This window comes from Hevea brasiliensis, chromosome 9, assembly GCF_030052815.1.
Source record: "Hevea brasiliensis isolate MT/VB/25A 57/8 chromosome 9, ASM3005281v1, whole genome shotgun sequence".
Taxonomy (NCBI): Eukaryota; Viridiplantae; Streptophyta; class Magnoliopsida; order Malpighiales; family Euphorbiaceae; genus Hevea; species Hevea brasiliensis.
In genome coordinates, this window is record NC_079501.1 from 61,539,104 (window position 1) to 61,559,309 (window position 20,206).

The following is a 20,206-nucleotide window of genomic DNA, read 5'->3' on the forward strand; positions in this document are numbered from 1 at the left end:
CTTAAGACTGCATCAGACTGTCAGAAGTCCTACATTGATCTGAAGAGAAGGGATATTGAGTATGTAGTGGGTGAGAAAGTATTCCTCAATATTTCTCCTTGGAAGAGAATTATAAGATTCGGCAGAAAGGGGAAACTAAGTCCTCACTTCATTGGACCATATGAGGTTCTGGAAAGAGTGGGTCCTTTGGCATATCGGTTGGCACTACCTCCAGAGTTGGAAAAGATACATAATGTCTTCCATGTGTCCATGTTGAGGAGGTATCGATCAGACCCATCTTATGTACTACTAGTGGAAGAAATTAAAGTGAATCCAGATCTCACATATGAGGAAGAACCCATAGTGATTCTGGCTTATAAGGTGAAGCAACTACGGAATAAGCAGATACCGTTAGTAAAAGTGCTGTGGAACCATCATTCAGGTCAGGAGGCTACTTGGGAACGAGAGGAGGACATGTGGAGACAGCACCCATAACTATTCAGAGATTAATACCAGGTGAAATTTCGAGACGAAATTTATTTTAAGGGGGGGAGAATTATAACACCCCTATTTGTATAGCCTGGTATACTTCATCGTTCTGGTGACCAGGGTCAGTCTGGACAATTAAGGGGTTTAGAACCACTCTTAAGACAACTAGATAAACCATAAACACAAATAATTAGTAATTGTCAATTAGTTAAGTATAAATAAGAAAAACAGAATATAAGAAGTTAAACGAGCCGAGAGTCACAGCGATGGGTGACCTTCTCGGGAATGACTGCGAAGTCGATTTAAACTCAAATTTCGAATAGTAAAATGTGACGCCACGGTCCTTAGGACCATTATAAACACAGTGGAAAAGAGAAAATCACGAAAAAGAACTGTTAAGCCAGTCAAATAATTAGGTCAGGGAGCCAAAAGAAATATTGAATTAATTGCAAACCGGGTTGAACCGGCGAGGGGTAATTTGGTCAATTGACCCCAAGAGCTGACTCCTGACCTAACTGTCCAAAAAAATTAGAGAAAAGAAAATTTTGGGATCGAGAATTAAATTAAAAAACTATTGAAAAATTAATGAAAATGAAAAAAAGAAAAGAAAAAAAAAGCTTTATTTCATCATCTTGATGACATCACAAATGATGTCAAAATAAAAATTAATTTTGCCCAATAATTGACCAAGTCAAATGGCTAATTTAAGAGATAAATAACATAAAAAAAACAAAAAGAAATTCATTTTGCTTCTTTCTTTCTCCTTCTTACCGATTCATCTCTTTCTCTCATCTCTCTCATTTTCTTCCTCCACCATGAAAGCTTGTGTTAAGCTCTCACAACCCTAAAAACCTCCATCAATTTCACAACTCCCTTAAGAAAAAATTTCCCTTGAGCTTTGATTTGAAGATTGAAAAAAAAAAGATAAGGAAAATTGAAGGATTGGAGAAGTGGAAATTCACAAATTTAGGTAAGTCCATTTTCTCTTTTAAATTAAGTATTATGAATGGATATGAGATTGAATAAGTGTGAATTGCATGGAAAATATGAAAAATCATGCTTGTGAGGAGTCATAAAAAAATTCAGCAACCATGAGATTGAGTGGAGATGATATGTTTTAGTGTAATAAATTATGTGCATAAGTTCAATGGAAGTAGTTGTTGTGCTTAGAATGTTTCAATTTCATGAATTGTGCAAATTAAAAAAATTTAGGGTTCTTGGTGCCATTGAAATTGGGAGAAAAATTTAAGAATTAGCCAAATGATGTAGTTAACCTTATTTGAGTTGAAAAATGGTCATGTATGACCAAATGAAGTGTGTTGGAAGTGTTGGAGTTGAGTTTAAATTCAGATTCAATGTGGTCATGCTGCAGGCAGCAGGACCAATGTCCCTTTGAGGGACCAAAACTGAAAATTTACAAGTCTAATTGGTATGATACCAATTGGGAATGAAAATAGACACTAAATGACACAATTTTCATATGGGAAGCATGCCCAAAAAGTGACCAAAACCTAGTAAACAAATTGACCAAATCCGGAAAATCTCAGTCTGCCTGTACAAACTGACCAAATGAATAGTATTTATTCATTTGGCCATAACTTGAGCTAGGAAGGTCTAAATAACCTGAAATTTGACCAGCGGATAGACGAGATATATACCTAAAATTTTCATGAAGAACACAAACCCAAATTATTCCATAAACCAAGTCATTTAGCCACCCCAAGTTGGTGACCTAAAACTGCCATAACCAAAATTGCCCAGAAAATTTGGGTTGAGTCCAATCTGGCAGCCATGGTTCAAATGGCTATAACTTGAGCTACAAAACTCCAATTGGAGTGATTCAAAAATGAGAATAAACTTAAGACAATAGGAAACATTTTCTATGAAGAAAGTTTTGCCAAATTCCAACAGTAAAATTACCAATGGAACAGTGCAACCTTGGACACCAAAACTGAAAATTGGCAATTTGCCTAAAAGACTTAAGTTTTGAGAAAATGACCAAAACCAACAAGTTTAGTAAACAAAATGTGGTATGTGGGTGAAGTTGGAATTCCCATACCTACTAAGCCTTAAAAAGTCAACAAATTGACTTGAATAGTATAGTGAATAGTAGCCCGAAACACAAAAATTAAAGAACGTCGAATTTAGCACATTAGAGCTAAGTAAAAGTGAAGTTAAATTTATTTTTGGATTTATACTAAGTTATGGTACTGAAATACTGTGAAATTGTGTGTTTCAATTGAAAAGAACATCGGGAAACAACCCGAGGAATCGAGTCAAGGCCAAGAGGTGACTCGCTTGAGGTTTGTGCACAACATATAATTTTTATAAATTATCTCTGCATATTACTTTGAATGATTTGAAATAGTGAATTGTGACATTGTTTTTGATGCTTTGATTTAAATTGTTGAAAGTTATTGTGTATATTTGAAATGGCAATGTTTAGCAAATTTTTAAGATAGGTTTTGAAACCACAGTGTCATGACCACATATTTGAACACCTCACTAGCATGACTAGTGGGGGTAATCAGTTTCGAATTTTGATTCCTTCTCTGGATGAAGTGTTGAGGTGTGCTAGTAGAAGAGGAATTTGAATGGATATCCATATTTTTGAGCTAGCTAGCCTTGTGATGTGACTTCTCCTTAGCCTTTAGCTATTGAGATTATATTTGTTTCGAATGGCATGATATAACTGTGGGTTTTGTGAAATGTGTTTTGATACTTGAAATGAACTTGTTTGCATCAAAATCTCATAATTCATGTTTTGTGTTTAATGCTTATGTTTAGTCAAATTTTTGAATAAATGTGATTTAAATTCTGCATAAAGATTATTTTAGTATGTTGTACACCACTGAGTCCTAGTACTCAGCGATAGCTGTTATTGCTGTCGCAGATTTAGAGACTAGAGGAGCAGCAGACTGAGCTGCTAAGGATTGAGGATCTATCAGCTTGAAGTTATCGGGTATAATTTATACCCTGACTTTAAATATCCATTTTGATGAATGTATTGCATGTAATTGTATGGACATGTAAATTCGGCCTTGAGCAGCTTAGACAAAGTTTGTATAAAATTTGTAATAAATTTTAGTTTGGATTTTCTGAATGTAAATTTTAGTATGATGTATATATAAATTGTTCATCTTTAATGAAATATGAATGAATGATATTGATTGACAGTATCTTGAAAAATGTTGAATTTTGAAATATGAGAAAATGGTTGAGATTGATTGTGAAATTGAAGCAGTTGTTGAGAAAAATTATTGGAAGTGCTTTTTTTCAGGTATTTGAAGAACTGTTCTCTCAAAATACAAATGGGATTCTGCCAAAATTTTTATAAAATTTGTGAAAAAATAAAATGGGCCAAAAATTTCAACTAGCTTCCAACTTTAATTAAATGTTTTGATATCAACTAGAAAATGCTCACCACTTAACCAAAGTAAGAAAATTGTTTTAAAATCCCTTGTAGGGTACTTAATGAGTTATCGGTAAGTGAAGTTCGGTAGTTCATTAAGTATTCTACGGGATCATGTTATGCCTTACAGAGGGGTAAGGTGTGACATGCAGAACATTAACAAAATACAACTTTAAATCATAAATCATAAGTCATATAAATAGTGGATACTTAAAATCATAGTTAAATTCAAAGACAGTGAATGTCAATAAGAATTTAAACTCCATTTCACAATATCACAATAAATATCAATAAATCACACACACAGCTTAATCATGTTCCAAAGTCCAATTCATCCCAATAGCCGATGGCTAATGAGGAATAACATAGCTAGCTAGCAATAATATGAGTACTCATTCTATTCGTCCTCAACAGGTACACACCTCAATACTTCAGTCAGAGAGGAAATTCAATTCATCCCACTAGACAAGCTGGCGAGGAATTCAATCAATATACATGATAGCTGTGGTTTCAAACCATTTACAATGCTTTTTCAATCAATAAGTATCCATCAAATATCATTCAAACAATTTTTCACAATTTAAAACAACAATAATATACAAATAGTCATAATTTATTTCAATTGAAAAATTCAAAAGAAATAACTATTATGCACAAACCTCTGATAACCGTCTCTTGGCCCTGACTCAGTATTTCCTTCCCCTTCCTTGAGTCTTTGCTAACTGAAACACACAATTTTGAAGTGTTTTAGTACTCATTTAAACTGTCTCTAAGAATAAAGCTTAATAATTAACTTATTGAATTCTATTATTTCCCTAGTCAACCTAAGATGTTGACCCTCGATGCACTCTAGGTGAATTAGGTTTAATGTTACCAATATGTTACATTTGTAGCCTTTTAGTATTGGTACATGTTACCAAATTCATTTCCAAGTATGTTGCATTTTATTGCAATTTGTTGGATTCCGATATACTAATTTGACCTAGCCGGACGACCTAGTTTTCTCGGTTTTTGAGTTTCGGTCAAAACTACAAACTTGTAGGTCTATGTCTTATTGCATGCAGGGCAAAATTTTAGGTTCATTCTGAGATGTGTAGACCAAGTTATGGTCAATTCACCAATGCTGGATAGAATGCACCAAAATGGTAGCTTTAGGTCATTTTTAGGTCACTTTTGATTCAGTCAGTTTTTGGACCTAAACTTGTGCAAGCTATTTGACTTGCTTATGGTCATTTTTGGGTTTTGTTGTCTCCATAAGAATTGTAGATATATGTATAATCTATTCATGGCAAAAATTTCAGGTCAATGGACCTGTTTTGAGTGAGTTATGGCCAAAACACTAATTGCTGCCCAAACGGTTAATTTTCAGGCTTTCAAAGCACTAATCCGAATTTGGTCATTTTTCAAGTCACCTTCTAAGCAGAATTTTGGTAAGCTTCCTTCATGAAAGTTGCACATTTTGTGCCTAGTTTCATCTCCAATTGGTCTCATACCAATTGGAGCCACACACTTAAGGTTCTAAGCCAAAACATATACTGCCCTATTGTACATTGTTCCTCCTTTACCAATTACACATCCTATGCTTACCAAGTCACTCTTCCATGCCAATTCTGGTTTGTACCATAACATTAACACATTTAGCAACTCATTTTTGGTCATTTTGGCAGCTTATAACCATTCTCAATATGCACACTATAACCCAGAATTTTCCAAGTCCAATTACAAACAATTTTACCACATAACATAGCTCATTTACATGTCCAAATTCAAACCTTTATACACATATACATGCTGCCATAATAAGCACCATAATTCAACAATATAATTCCGTAAACCAAACCATGAAACAACACATTTTGATCTATACTTTAAAGTTGCCGTTTTGTACATCTCCTTTAATTAGCTTCCAAGCTTCCAAAATCAAGTGTACTATCGCATATACATTTAGTATACATTATCCAAATTATTCCTACACACATAAACACTTATATCAACATTTTAAACTATCATTTACATGCAAGGACAAGCTATTCATAATGAAGTTCATGGCTGCCAAAAGGGTGCACCACCATTAACTCATCAAACTTCAGAACTTCTTCCACAAATCAACTCACCACAATATCCACTCAAAGTTTAATGAAACAAGAATAAAAAAATACACACTTACCACTTTTGAAGCTAGACCAAAACCTCACTAAACCTACTTAAAATTGCTACGAAAATCTTCCTTGCAAGGTGAGGAGCAAAGTTAATGAAGGAACTTAGGGGAAGAATGGCTTGAATAAGCTTGCATGGAGCTCTCATCCAACGGCCATGGAGGTTTCTCTCCTAAGATGTTTCGGCTGGCTATCCAAGATTGAAGATGAAGTTAATTTCAGCCACAATTCTGCTTAATGGTCCGCTTAGGTGGAGTTAGTGGAGCACTATTAACATTTTAATGTTTGTTTATTCTAAAATTGTCAATTTCCCACATTTTCCTCCTAACTTTTGCTTTTTAGATTATGTACCACTATTTTAATTTTTCTTAACATTTTCCAAGTGTAATATCATTTATTTTTAATGGACATTTAGGTCAAAAGATAACTTGAGGTGTCAAATGACCACAATGCCCTTGTTCGGGTTGCATTCCCGATTTTTCGGTAACACCGAGTTTTGTCATTTTCTCAATTTCTCGTTTTTCTTTGTACTAATTAATTAATTTTTCTTTGATATTTCTAATGATATTTATACTTCAATAGATGTCTATTTAAGTCTTAAAAATATTTTCCAGGGTTTCCCGCGGTCCAGGGCTAGTGAACGGTCCACGCCGCAACTTCCCGGTGCGGTCACCCATCGTTATGTTCCCCGCTTGTTTAACTTGGTTATATTTCATTGCTATTATCTTTCCTTTGTTTTTCTTGTATGTTATTTTCTTGTATTTCATTATTTTATGTCTTCTCCCTAATATTTAAGTGTAGTTCTAGGCATTCTAGCTGTTCGGACAGACACTGGTCACCGGAATAGTAGAACGCACTACCGAACATAGGGGTGTAACAGGATAAGTTAAGCCCGATGTTTATTGGTCTATACGAAATCATTGAACGTGTGAGTTCGGTAGCCTATAAGTTAGCTTTACCACCAGAATTGGATAAGATCCACAATGCATTTCATGTTTCGATGCTAAATAGGTATCGATCGGATCCTTCACATGTCATGTTAGTGGAGGGAATTGATGTGCAGCAAGATTTGACATATGAAGAAGAACCGATAAAAATCTTAGCTCCAGAAATCAAGGAGCTACAAAATAAGAAGATTCCATTAGTGAAGGTACTCTGGAGACATCATAACACAAAGGAAGCCACTTGGGAGAGCGAGGAGACAATGAGGCAGTAATACCCTCAGCTGTTTACAGCAGGTAAATTCCGAGGATGAAATTTCTTTTTAGAGGGAAAAAGTTGTAATGTCCCGAGAATTTTAATCTTTGAATAGTGCTATTTTTGGTTTATGAATAGTATTATTCAAAGCCAGCTCGAGGACTAAAAACGAGATGGAAATTAATTAAGATAAGCAGAATAAAAATCGAAGTGACCATCGGGTTATAGACTTAATCAGTATTATTGAAAAAGATGGACTATAACCTGATGAAGGTCACTTTAGTCTATTCACTTAGAGAGTTGACTTTTGATTGAAATGTCAATTAAATTAAGTGAGATTGATGTATTGGAATGAGATTTAATTAACTAAAAGGAGTATGGAAATTTAATGAGGATATAAATAAAATTATTGTATTGTAATAATTATAATTAAATTTGCTTAGATATTTATGTAACATAAGACAAGAACATTAATTTAAATGACAACTCATCACACACACCTCATCACCATTATCATTCATCCTTATTTTCTTCTTCTTCCATCTCTTGTCGTCCCCCATTCTCTCTCTAACCCTCCATTAAAGCTTCATTGCCAAGCTTCAAACACCTAAATTCCTCCATAATTTTTATAGCATATTAAGAGAAAACCTTGTATTAAGCCTTGATTTGAAGAAAACAAGCAATTATTATAAGGAATTTGGAAGATTAGTTTAGAAGACTTGTTGACCAATTGAGGTAAGTTATGATTTAAGCTTAGTTAGTTGTGAATTAATGAAATTTAAGTTTAATTATGGATATTTCTTTGGATATTGATTGAAATCATGGGTGCTATTGAAGGAAGGGTTTTCAGTTTGAGGGAGAACAAAAAGGAGAGTCAAGTTTTGGTGGATTGAAGGTTGATTGAGGTTGATTAGGACTTGTAATCAAGGTTAGTACTAAGAAATTCTATGAATTTTGAAGTTATTGCTAATTAAGTTAGGATTTTATACAATTAGGGTTTTCATTGTATGAAGCCTATTTAATGCTATTATGCTTGTATTATGATTCCTTGATGTGTATTTGTTGAGAAACATTAGTGATATTATGAAGAAATTAAATAAAATGGGTGTTGTGCATTAAGAGTGAATCTAGACAGCTTGAGTCCAATGAGATTAAATGCTCATAACTTGAGCTCCCTAATTCCAATTGATATGAAACCAATGGCAAATTAAAGATAAGACAATATAGTAAAATTTTCATGAAGACAAGTTGCTCTAATTTTGTGAGTAAATACTTTCAATAATTGCTAGAAATTAAGTCATAAAAGCTAAAACCTAGGAGCAAGGTACCCTGAACAGTCCAAATTAAAATGAGTATAACTCACTATAGAAAACTCCAAATGAAGTGATTCTTAATTTGTTAAAAATTTAAGACATAAATAAATAACTTTCATGAAGAACAAAATGACAAATTCTAATTACTACTTGTTCAAATCCAGGCTCTAAGAACTGCTTAGAACCTATCCTGTGATTAGTAAAGTAGTGCATCTGAACCTATCCTATTTACTTAGATATAATTCATTGTATATAATTCCAAATGAGGTAAATCTTACCTTTTTGGAAAGCTAAGACACAGAGGAACCACTTTCATGAAGAACCCTTGACCTGAAACTGACTAGAAGATGCCTGAATTATGGCTGGAATCCGATAATGCAAAACTGAAATACTGAAAAATGATCAAATGAACAGTACACATTAAATTGAGCATAACTCACCCTACAAAACTCCAAATTGAGTAATTCTTGAACCTGTGTAATCCTAATACATAGGGGAATCCCAATTTGTTCAAAACCCTAACTTCAAGATCACAATCTCATACTTCCTTACACAAATCAACATATAAATCATGTATTTCATCTTGTCTAAGCAAAAATTTATGTTCACATATAATTAAACATATCAAACCCTACTTCTACAAAGCTGGCTGAAATTTAGGTCTCTCCTTTCATGCATAAATTTCAACCTTTCCTATGTAATTCACTCATAATTAACCTTAATTTCAACAATAGAAAAGAAAAGAAGAGTGAAGCTAGCACTAACCTTACTTGAGCCAATTCCAAGCTTCCCAAACTTCAATTTCTTGTCTTCTTTTTACTCTCAAACTCTTAATCAAGGTCTAGTGATAAATTTTAGTGAAGGTAACTAAGGAAAATATGGTGAGAATGAAGTGAAGAGGAAGCTTGAAGGAAGAAATATGGTGGAAGGGAGTGACAATGGTGGTTCGGCCAACTTGGGTGGGGAGAAGAAGATGACCAATTTTTGTTTCTTTTAATATCTTTTATCTCTTTTAAATGTGTTTGTCAAACTTTAATTTTTTAAAGGTTTTAATTACATCACCATGACATCATGCTTATGTCATTAATTAGATTTTATTTTCTTTTCTTTCTTTTCCCATTTCTATTTCACACTTCAAAATTTTAATTTGTTCTTAGTGTTTTAATCTCTCCAATTTTAATTGACATTTAGGTCAAAATTTATCTTTGAGGGTGAAATGACCAAAATGTTCTTTATTGTGTTCATCCAGTTATAATTGTCTTTATCGATTGACATAAATTTTCTTGTATCTCTTTGACATTTTTATTGTCATCTAAACCTCATTAATCCTTCAATTAAGTCCCAAATATATGAGGAATCCTTGATGTCCCTTTCCTTCCCATTCCTAATAACAAGTAAGAAGACCCTATGACCTTCATACTCTCTATTTTAGTTTCACTTCTCATATCCTTCTTCCATTGCATACCATAACTAGAGGAAAATGACACACATAAGGGTGAAAGATGGGAGATAATTCCCCTTTAATTATCTATTTCATTCCATACCCTTAATCACTATAGTTCTTCCTCTAGGGTAGGAGATAGGAGATAACTCTCCTTTCACACACACACACATAAGGGTTTATAGGTCAAACCATCACTTTGTTGGGTATACTTTCCCTCTAAAGAAAAAGAAAAACCTATAACAACCAATGTAGCACACATACATTGCATATTCATCACATTATGGCATCATAAACATATTATAATTTAAGCTTAGTGTCCCTAAACCTTGTAGAGATTTCCTAAGCCTTACACACATAAATGGACATGTATCTCACTGTTCTTGCCATAACTAGACACTTTACCTCATATACATAACATCATTTGCTTTTAGGTCTAACCTTTTAAACCTAGAGCTCTATTACCACACTTTACCTCATCATTTGTTACTGTGATCTTTTAGACATAACGCATATGGCTGATGCCAAAATAGTTTCTACTCCTATATTTGGGTATCCATTATTACAACAAAATGATGAGTCACCAACTGCTAATATTATTAAATACCGAATGGTCATTAGGTCTCTTTAGTATTTATCTTTTACATGAAAAGGCATTTCCTTTGTAGTTAATAAACTTGCTCAGTTCATGCTTCAACCTTCAGAGATATACTGGATAGCAGTAAAGTGTAATTTACGCTATCTTAAAGGTACAATCTTTTATGGTCTTCTGTTAAAGCCATCAAAAAATCTATCTCTTCATGCTTTTTTTTATGTTGATTGGGTGGGCGATAAAGATTTATTGTATTCTATATTGGCTATATTGTTTATCTTTGTTGTACACCAATTCTTGGCATTCTAATAGCATAAAACTATTCCTCACTCTTTTACTAATGCCGAATATAGGGTTGTTACCTCTATTGTTGCTGAAATTACTTGGGTTTAATCTCTTTTGCAAGAGCTTGGTGTTAATATTAAAGAACCCCAGACAGTTTATTGTGATAATATTGGGACTATAAACTTAAGTGCCAATCCTGTATTTCATTCAAGAATGAAACATCTTTCCTTAGATTATCATTTTTTCTGGGAAAAAGTCCAACAACAATCTATTTATGTTCATCACATTAGTAGCAAAGATCAACCTACAGATGTTTTGACAAAACCAATTTCTAAAGTAGTTCTTTTTTTCTCATAGTTTCAAGATTAGTGTCACAGATAGTTCCACCATTTTGCAGGGGTGTGTTAAGAGATAATATTTAGTTATTTTATTATTGTTATATTATTTTGTATATTCTTATCACTTATCTTTCTTTTAGCAACATTCTGTTAGTGGACCTTATCTTTATCCTTGTATTACTCTATTTATATTCAGTACATCAATAAAAACAAATGTAGTTTTGCAAAAATATTATGGTATTCTTAATTTCTCTTTAGTTACTAGCGCTAGAGAATAGGTTAGCTTAAGGCTGTAGGTACCCATAGCAAGCCTAATACTATAGACTTTAACCATTTAAGGGGCCACTGGACTGATTTGCAACTTTTTCTTAAGTCAAAAGAAGCTTCTTTCCTCCACTAAGACTCAAACTCAATAGAAGGAGCTTAACACTTTAAGTGCATTATGTTAAAATTTCTTTTGACGTTCTTGCTTTACTTTACCATTTCCTCAATACTCTGCTTTACTTGAGCATTGTTAAACTCTTTCTACACCCTTTATAAGACAACCAAAAGCCATTGAACTTTCTCTTGTTAAATAAAGGATTACTAGAAGTATTTCCCTAAGAAGAGCATACTGATTTTCCTTTACTTTCCTCTTTCTCTTACTGCTATTTAAAGCATTTGATACATTACCTTTGGAAGTGTTCCCTTAAGGACCCTCTTTTAGATAACTATATCATTTTACTCTAGCTGCATCCTACTAATCACACTTAACTTTGCTTTTATTTCATTATAAAGTCTGCCCTTAATATTGAAATGCATAAGAGGGCCTTTGTTAACCCTAGTAGTCTTCCATTACATATATTTCATGTTTAGTGTGATTAGTAGGACACTACTTCCTCTCATGAGTCATATCATTTATGCAACATAATTTTATTACAAGGTTAAGAAGATAACTTGATAAGTTAATCTTGCTCTTTTGTCTTTATTATTTCTCTACTAATTATTGTATGCAATTAGTGAACTCAACTTTCTCTTCTTACACTTACTTATTGAACATACTTATAAGATCATGTTTTATGCTTCATGTATTTATTATGCTCTTCCATTCAATTCTAGGGAAAATAGTTCACTTACTTATGTAACCATTTAGTTCTACTGGCAAGCACATTTACATTCTAACATACATACATGCCCACACTATCCTAATATACATATATACATCCACTAAAATATCTCATACCTTGACATTACATAAATACAAAAAATGACATAAATACATACAAGGGACATAGACATACTTAATCATTCTCTTATACAGTTATAACATGAGCATAATTACATAAATATCTATGAGTCTGCCATTATTAAATGAGTTATCTTTTTATCATGCCAAAGTCCTTCTAGGATTCTTTTGCATTTGCTGCCTACAAAACCTAAGTAGATTTGGAAGGAAGGGGGGGGGGGGGGTGGTGAGCTGGGAGGGTCAGTAGCATAAACTATTTAAAGTGAGGATATCATTCACATGAATGTAACAAATGTCAAACATTTATAAACACGGCAGTCATGTCACCAGTGACTCCCTTATAAATCAATATACCTAGCTTATATAAATCCTCCTCGGGACTTCCTCCTACTATAACTAATGTGTTTGGCTCATATAGAAACTCCTCAACACTTCCTCTTTAAGCATGACATGTATCATGTTCCAAGGGCTTCATAGGGTCCTCACCTAACCTTTCTAATCCAAAACATATATAACATAACATCACATGATCTCATACACCATTGGGAGTCAATGGGTCATTCATAGTCTATGTCACGTCATAGGCATTATGCAATTACAACAAAGTATGTTTTTGATGCACTACACCCTAATATAAATGCATTTCATTATGCATTATTATGCTTAAAGCAATAATTTCAATAAATAATGACATTTAAAATCAATTAAATAGTTTAAACTTTGCTCTTGTAAAACTTATCAATTATTCTACCCCCTAGATTTGGCAGGTAGACTTTAACTTCATTGGGTGTTTCTTAGGGTGCTTTAACACCAAACTGATTTAGGGCCCGAATTCCTTAGACCTTAATCACCAGCTTTGAATAAGTGGTGAATCAACAAAGCACATTAATTTTATATACAAGACTCTTTAGAAACATGTTAAGAACCTTAACCCATGATTTTATACTTTTTAAGCCCATAAAATTAGGTTTTAGAACCATGAAACTCAAAAGAAAATAAAAGCAAGTAGAAGCAACTATGGCTACTAAAGTCTAGAACATAAACTATTTCTAAGAAACCATGGCTACTTCAGTTGCAAAAGTCCAAAGTATAAAATGTCCCTTGGGGATAGTAACAACATTAACTGTTAAAATGAAGACTTTTGACAGCCGAACTTGGGAATTTTGAGAATTCCCAAGACTAATTTTGCAACATCCCATCTTAAACCAGACAATTAAAGTCAAACCATATAACTCTTATACATTAACTAAGCATATAGATACACATAGATATGTCATAACAACATGAGGCAATGCCAAATCTCAACATGCATCAAGGATTTGTCAAAACCCAAAATCATTATTAAAGAATCATTTCTAAATCAATTTCTTAAACCACATGATTTTTATTCAAAAGCTAAGCTCAAATCATCCAAGACCAAAGAAGTTGTCATAAGGAGTTTTAGAATGCTTAAAACTTTCGCATACACAAATTTCAAAATAAAACATTAGAATTTAGACATAGAACTCCAAAACCCCCAAACTCAAGCATAAACCTTAACATACAAGGGTCGAGATTATAAGAAGATTTATTTAGAATGAAGGAAAAATATTTCTTTTAAAAGAAATGTAAATTTTACCAATGATCTACACGATACTTTAAGAAACTCTCATAGTATCCAAGACTCATGTCTTTTTCAACTTTGTTTAAGGACAAGAATTAAAAGACATTTTTTATTGTCCCTCAAGCATGTTCAACACAAACAAAACTTGATTACCAAAGTTGGGAGGCTTAAAAAATGAAAGAAATGCTTAAAACTAAGGTGGAGGAGAGAAACATAATGATTTCTCCCTCCTTTTATCGATTAGAGGTTCAATTTATACCTCTCTAGACAAAGGGACTTTCGGTTGCTGAAATCCACTCCTTTGACTTTTCTTCCTGTCTCCTCTCCTCCCATTCTAAAAACTTTATTCTACTCTAGATAGCATTGCACATAAAACTTTAGAACTTATTCTAAAGTTCATAATTATGGATACAAAGTTTACACTTCTTCTTTAATATTTAATCAAAAAGATTGTACCAACCTAGACCCATCGGAATATCCCATCAGTCAAGTGACATTCCTGAGTATCTAAGGGTAGGGTGTTTCATTTTCTATGGAATTCTAATCCCAACTGCTAGGATTAGAGTTAAGGCATCCTAGGTTATCATCCATCTAATCATGCATGCACAAGTCTCAACTCTTGATATCTTATGCTCCTACTGATCTCAATAATGCCTTGGGCTTCTTTTCTTCTTATAAACCCCATTAATGTTTTCACAATTAACATCATTAGCATACTAAGGTGAGAATACAAAGAAAAGAGCTCGTAGGCCTAAAAGAATGAATGACAACCTTAATTCATTGTAACTACTTATTGTACAACCATTAAAAATAATAAAATTAATTATTACAACCCCAAAAGAATACAAGGAGAAAACCTAATCACATTGGCCTCCTATAGTCCATGATCACCCATCATGCTTTTCATACATTCAACATTTGAATTAAAAACAAAACATGGAACAGTTCCATGACACAAATATCTCATATTTGATTTTTCATTTTGAATTCTCATCCAAAATACCTTATTGTGGTTGAGGATTGAGTTAAACATTTTAATGTAGGGTATAGAGGGAGATTGGACCCAAAAAGAGCCAAGAAAAAAAAATTCATGGCTATATATTTCACACTTTAGGCATGAGAATGGGTCCCTCTCATGCCCAAGGCGTGAGATTTGCATACAGTAGGAAATTCTCAAATAATAAAATTTTCTCCATTTTTAGCACATTAAAACTATCCAAAACACCCAAAATCCTTAACAAACAATAAAATAAAAGCTTCTAATGGCAAAATAGGGTTGCTCTGATACCAATTAGAGGAGCTAAAGTGATGGAATTAGGCAATTAGGCAATTTTCAATTTTAATTAACCAAGGTTTCATGTATCACAAGCAACTGAATTTCATTTATGGGTTAACAATTAATATGCTTAACACAATGTTACAACTCTTATAACACCAGTTGGCCTTTTAGCCTACTTTGCCATTAAGAAACTTAAGGTAAGAACAATCCTAAATACCTAAACAAAGGTTTAGGGATTTCTTACACAATGGGGCTTAGAATCAAATTCCACCCTCTAGGAAGCTAACCACCAAATGTTGGCCCTCTAGTTTGTCCACATGAACCTTGTGATCTCGACTCAACCCTTACACTGATTCCTCCTTAGATGCACTATCTTTGGTTCAGCCAATCAAGTATGGAAGAAAGATATAGGTTTTCTTAGGTTTTCCTTTTGGGAAATTAGAGAAATTATTTCTCTAACTTTGATTCAAGAGTAAACACTTTTATTGTCTCTTGAATCAAATGGAAGAAAGAATGGAAAAAGAATGAACTTCGCTTATCTTGAGAGAAAAAGGAAAAAAGGGAAGAAGAAATGAATTCTCACTATCCATCTATCAAGTGGTTTGGCTTTTATACTTTAGGAATTTCCATATTCTTAAAATAGGACTTTAGGGATTCCCATATCCCTAAAATGGGTGGAAATTTTTGAAGTTTAGAGATTTTTAATCCCTAAAGGTGCTTACTGGAGATTAGTTGTCTTTCACTAATGAGAAAACCTTTACATGTGTTTTCATCTCATCCAATCAAATTGATGAGTTCTCACCATTGCATGGTCCAAGCCACTAAGCCACATTTCTCATGTGGCTTCATAAGCCATTTAGGCCACATTAATTCTTCTTATACTATAATTTATATATAATATAAGTTATATCATAATTAAACTCCTTCAATTTTTAATTATAAACTTATATTTAACAATTAAATATAAACTAATTAATTTTCTTCTCATTACCCAATTCTTTGAATTTAGTTTGAAGTCATGCTAGGGACTTTGCAATCTTATTGTAAACTAAATTCATTAATTTAATTAATAAATGAAATAATTTAATTAAATAATGAAATTAATAATGTCTTGATCACATTAGTTCTATATTGTCACACCTTACCCCTCTGTAAGATATGATATGATCCCGTAGTATACCTAATAAATTACCAAACTTTACCTGCTGATAATCTATTAAATATACTACAAGGAATTTTGACAAAACAAATACATTTTTAAATTGGGCGTGGTGATAAAAATTTAATTTAAGTATTTTCAATTCAAGTATGTATCATAAAACTTATTTAGAAATAATTATGAATTTTTAAAATTTTACGAAAAATTCGCGTGGTGACAGCTAAAACTAGGTAAAAACAGTTCTTCAACCCTGTTGAAAAACAATTTACAAAAATATATAATACCCAATTTAAACTTAATCAACTCAATTCATTCCCAACAAATTTCATCATAAAGAAATTAATTCATCTGTTACATAATTCAGAAAGGAATTTAAATATTTACATTCATTGAAGTACTAAAATTAATATTACAAAACTTTTCAAATAGTCAAACTCAAGGATAATAATATTACAATAATTTACATTTGATTAAAGTCTCAAAAATAATATTACAAAGTTCTATACAACTGCCCGAATATAATTATACACATATTGTTGCATGATTACATCAAAATCTAATGTACAAGGGTATACCTATGATATACCAGAAGATAGTCTCAATACTATTTCACATCACAACTTCAGGTAGTCTCGCTCAGCTGCTTTATCCTTTCTCTCACCTGCGACAACATACAAAAGCTATTAGGTAAAAACAGTTCTTCAACCCTGTTGAAAAACAATTTACAAAAATATATAATACCCAATTTAAACTCAATCAACTCAATTCATTCCCAACAAATTCCATCATAAAGAAATTAATTCATCTGTTACATAATTCAGAAAGGGATTTAAATATTTACATTCATTGAAGTACTAAAATTAATATTACAAAACTTTTCAAATAGTCAAACTCGGGGATAATATTATTACAATAATTTACATTTGATTAAAGTCTCAAAAATAATATTACAAAGTTCTATACAACTGTTCGAATATAATTATACACATATTATTGCACAATTACATCAAAATCTAATGTACAAGGGTATACCTATGATATACCAGAAGAAAGTCTCAACCCTATTTCACATCACAACTTCAGGTAGTCTCACTCAGCTGCTTTATCCATTCTCTCACCTGTGACAACATACAAAAGCTATCGCTGAGCGATGAACTAAGTGTTGCACAACTAATAAATAAAAAAAACTCAATATAACAAATGATTTACCAAAACCAATAAAAAAAAAGTAATTACAATGTTCGCAACATTTTATGGAAATAGATATTAAATTTCACGAAAAAGGGAAGTCTCTTTGTCTTTGTTTGTACCAATTGATTTAGTATGCAAATCATTTATTGTTAGTACTAGTTATGCACAAACCTTAAATGGATCTCTTTATTTGTCCTAAGCCTTCTCTTCATTGGAAGTCTCTTTGTCCACTGAAATCACACAATTATCAAACTCTAATACTCATTTTAAGTCTCATTTATAGTTAACTAAACAAAATCTAATGAATTCCTAAGTTCTAGTTGATTCTGGGTTCTGGACAGTTTTGAATCTTGACTTTGGAACCTAAATTCAACCTGATTCCAGTCGTAATTTGATAATATGATCTTAATGAAAGTTGTTCCTTTATGTGTTAGGTTTAGTTTCTAATTTGAATCACTTAATTTGGAATTTTATAGATCTAGTTATGGTCAATTTATCAAGTACTAGTCCGTGACCAATACTATTCCAGAACAGGGCAGATTCTGAAACTCAATTTTATCAAGCTAATTAGACAAGTTACAGTCATAATTTGGCTTGGTGTTCTTCATATGAGTTGTTCCCCTGTGTCTCATGATTATACAGGTTGAAGAATCACTAAATTTGAAGCTGTATAGTGTAAGTTATGGCTAATTAACCACCCTAGACTCATAAATCCTATAACTCTAGAATTCTAGGTTTCAGGTCAGCTTTCCAATTAATATTTAAGGGTCTTACACCCAAAATTTGAGCAGGGTATGTAAACCAAAATTTTAGATCAATTTGGCTCATCCCTGTTGGAGTTTGCTATTGGGAGTTATGGTTCATTTACTCTCAGAGTGTCAAATGGCCAATCACTCCAAATGCAGGAATTCCAGGATTAGAGTTCCTGATTTGTCCTAATAATTTCCCTAAGTTCTTTAGGATCTGAGTTCTGGCCAAAACATCAAAGTTATATTTTTAGGTTATATGAAGATTATGGTTTTTGAATCACTACATTTACAGTTTTGTAGCCCAAGTTATGGAAATTTTGCCAAAACTGATCGGATGGCCATTTATCCAGGATTTCTAGGTTAGTCCAAAATCAGGCAGATTTGATGTACTAAATTTGCTTAGCAATTTGACCAAGTTAAGGTCATAATTTGGGTTTATGATTTTCATAAGAATTGTTCTTTTGTGTTTCAAGTTTCCATTGGTTCAAGAATCACCTAATTTGGAGGTGTCTAGAGTGAGTTATGCCTAATTGAAAATATACTGTTCATTTGGTCATTTTTGGTCCAGTCCAAAATTGTAATATGGATTCAAGCAAATTTTAGGGCAACCTATGGTCAGTTTTTGGATAAGGTGTCTTCATGAAAAATTTAGCATTATGTCTTAAGTTTCATATCCAATTGGCCTCACACCAATTGGAGCTATACATCTTAACTTATAACTATATAAGTTGACTGGACTCAAGCTGTCTAGAATTGTAGCTTGTGGCACACCACCAATCCATCAATTTCATTCCTCAATTCAACATAAATTCTTGGCCAAAGTATGCCAAATGACCATGATTAGGTCTTATAAATATCAGTTGGTCAACATGTCATAGAACCCTAATTTTTCATAAACCCTAATTCTTCCACCTTACCAATTCATGCAAACTCATACCATCTCAATACACTAATCATGCATACATCATTACTTATACTAGATTTCATATCCAATTTATTCAAAACACCTTAAACCCTACTCCCCCCATGGCTGGCCGAAAATTCTCTCTTAAGATTCATGCATGATTTTCATCTTTCTTAAGTTAATTAGCCCAAAATCAACTTCAATCCCAAGCATATACAATTCATTAAGCTAAAGAAATGACTTACCTTACTATTGACTTTTCCAATCTTCACTTCTCTTCCAATTTTCTTCAATTTCTTGCTTTCAATCTTTCTACCAAGATCAATTATCAAGTCTTTGTTGAAGGAGCTATGAAATTTATGGACTAAAGTTAGGATTTTAGGAGCTTGATGTGTTCGTCAATAGAGGAAGAAAGAAAATGGAAAGAGAGAGGGAGTGAGGAATTCGGCCACTCTTTGAGAAGAAGAAGACAATTTGTTTTCTTTTTAATTATTAGTCTTTTAATATGATAATTATCCCCAAAGTTTATAGAATAAAAATTATAATTTTTAATTGTGTCATGCTTAGGTCATGGTGATGTCATAAATCCAATTTAAATTTAAATTTTCTTTCTTTCATTTTCTTTTCCTTACACTTCTCTATACTTTTAATTATTTTTTAATATTTTAATCTCACTCATTTTAATGGATATTTAGGTCGAAAGTCAACTCTAGGAGTGAATTGACCAAAATGGCCCTCATCGGGTTATAATCCATCTTTTTCCATAATACCCGATGAGTCCTAAAGTCCTTAGTCAATTATACCTGTTCCCTTTATTTTTCTTTGATTTTCCAGTTCCCAATAATTTTGAAATTATCCCTTTACTAAAGATTTTTAATGGGGTCCCATACAAAT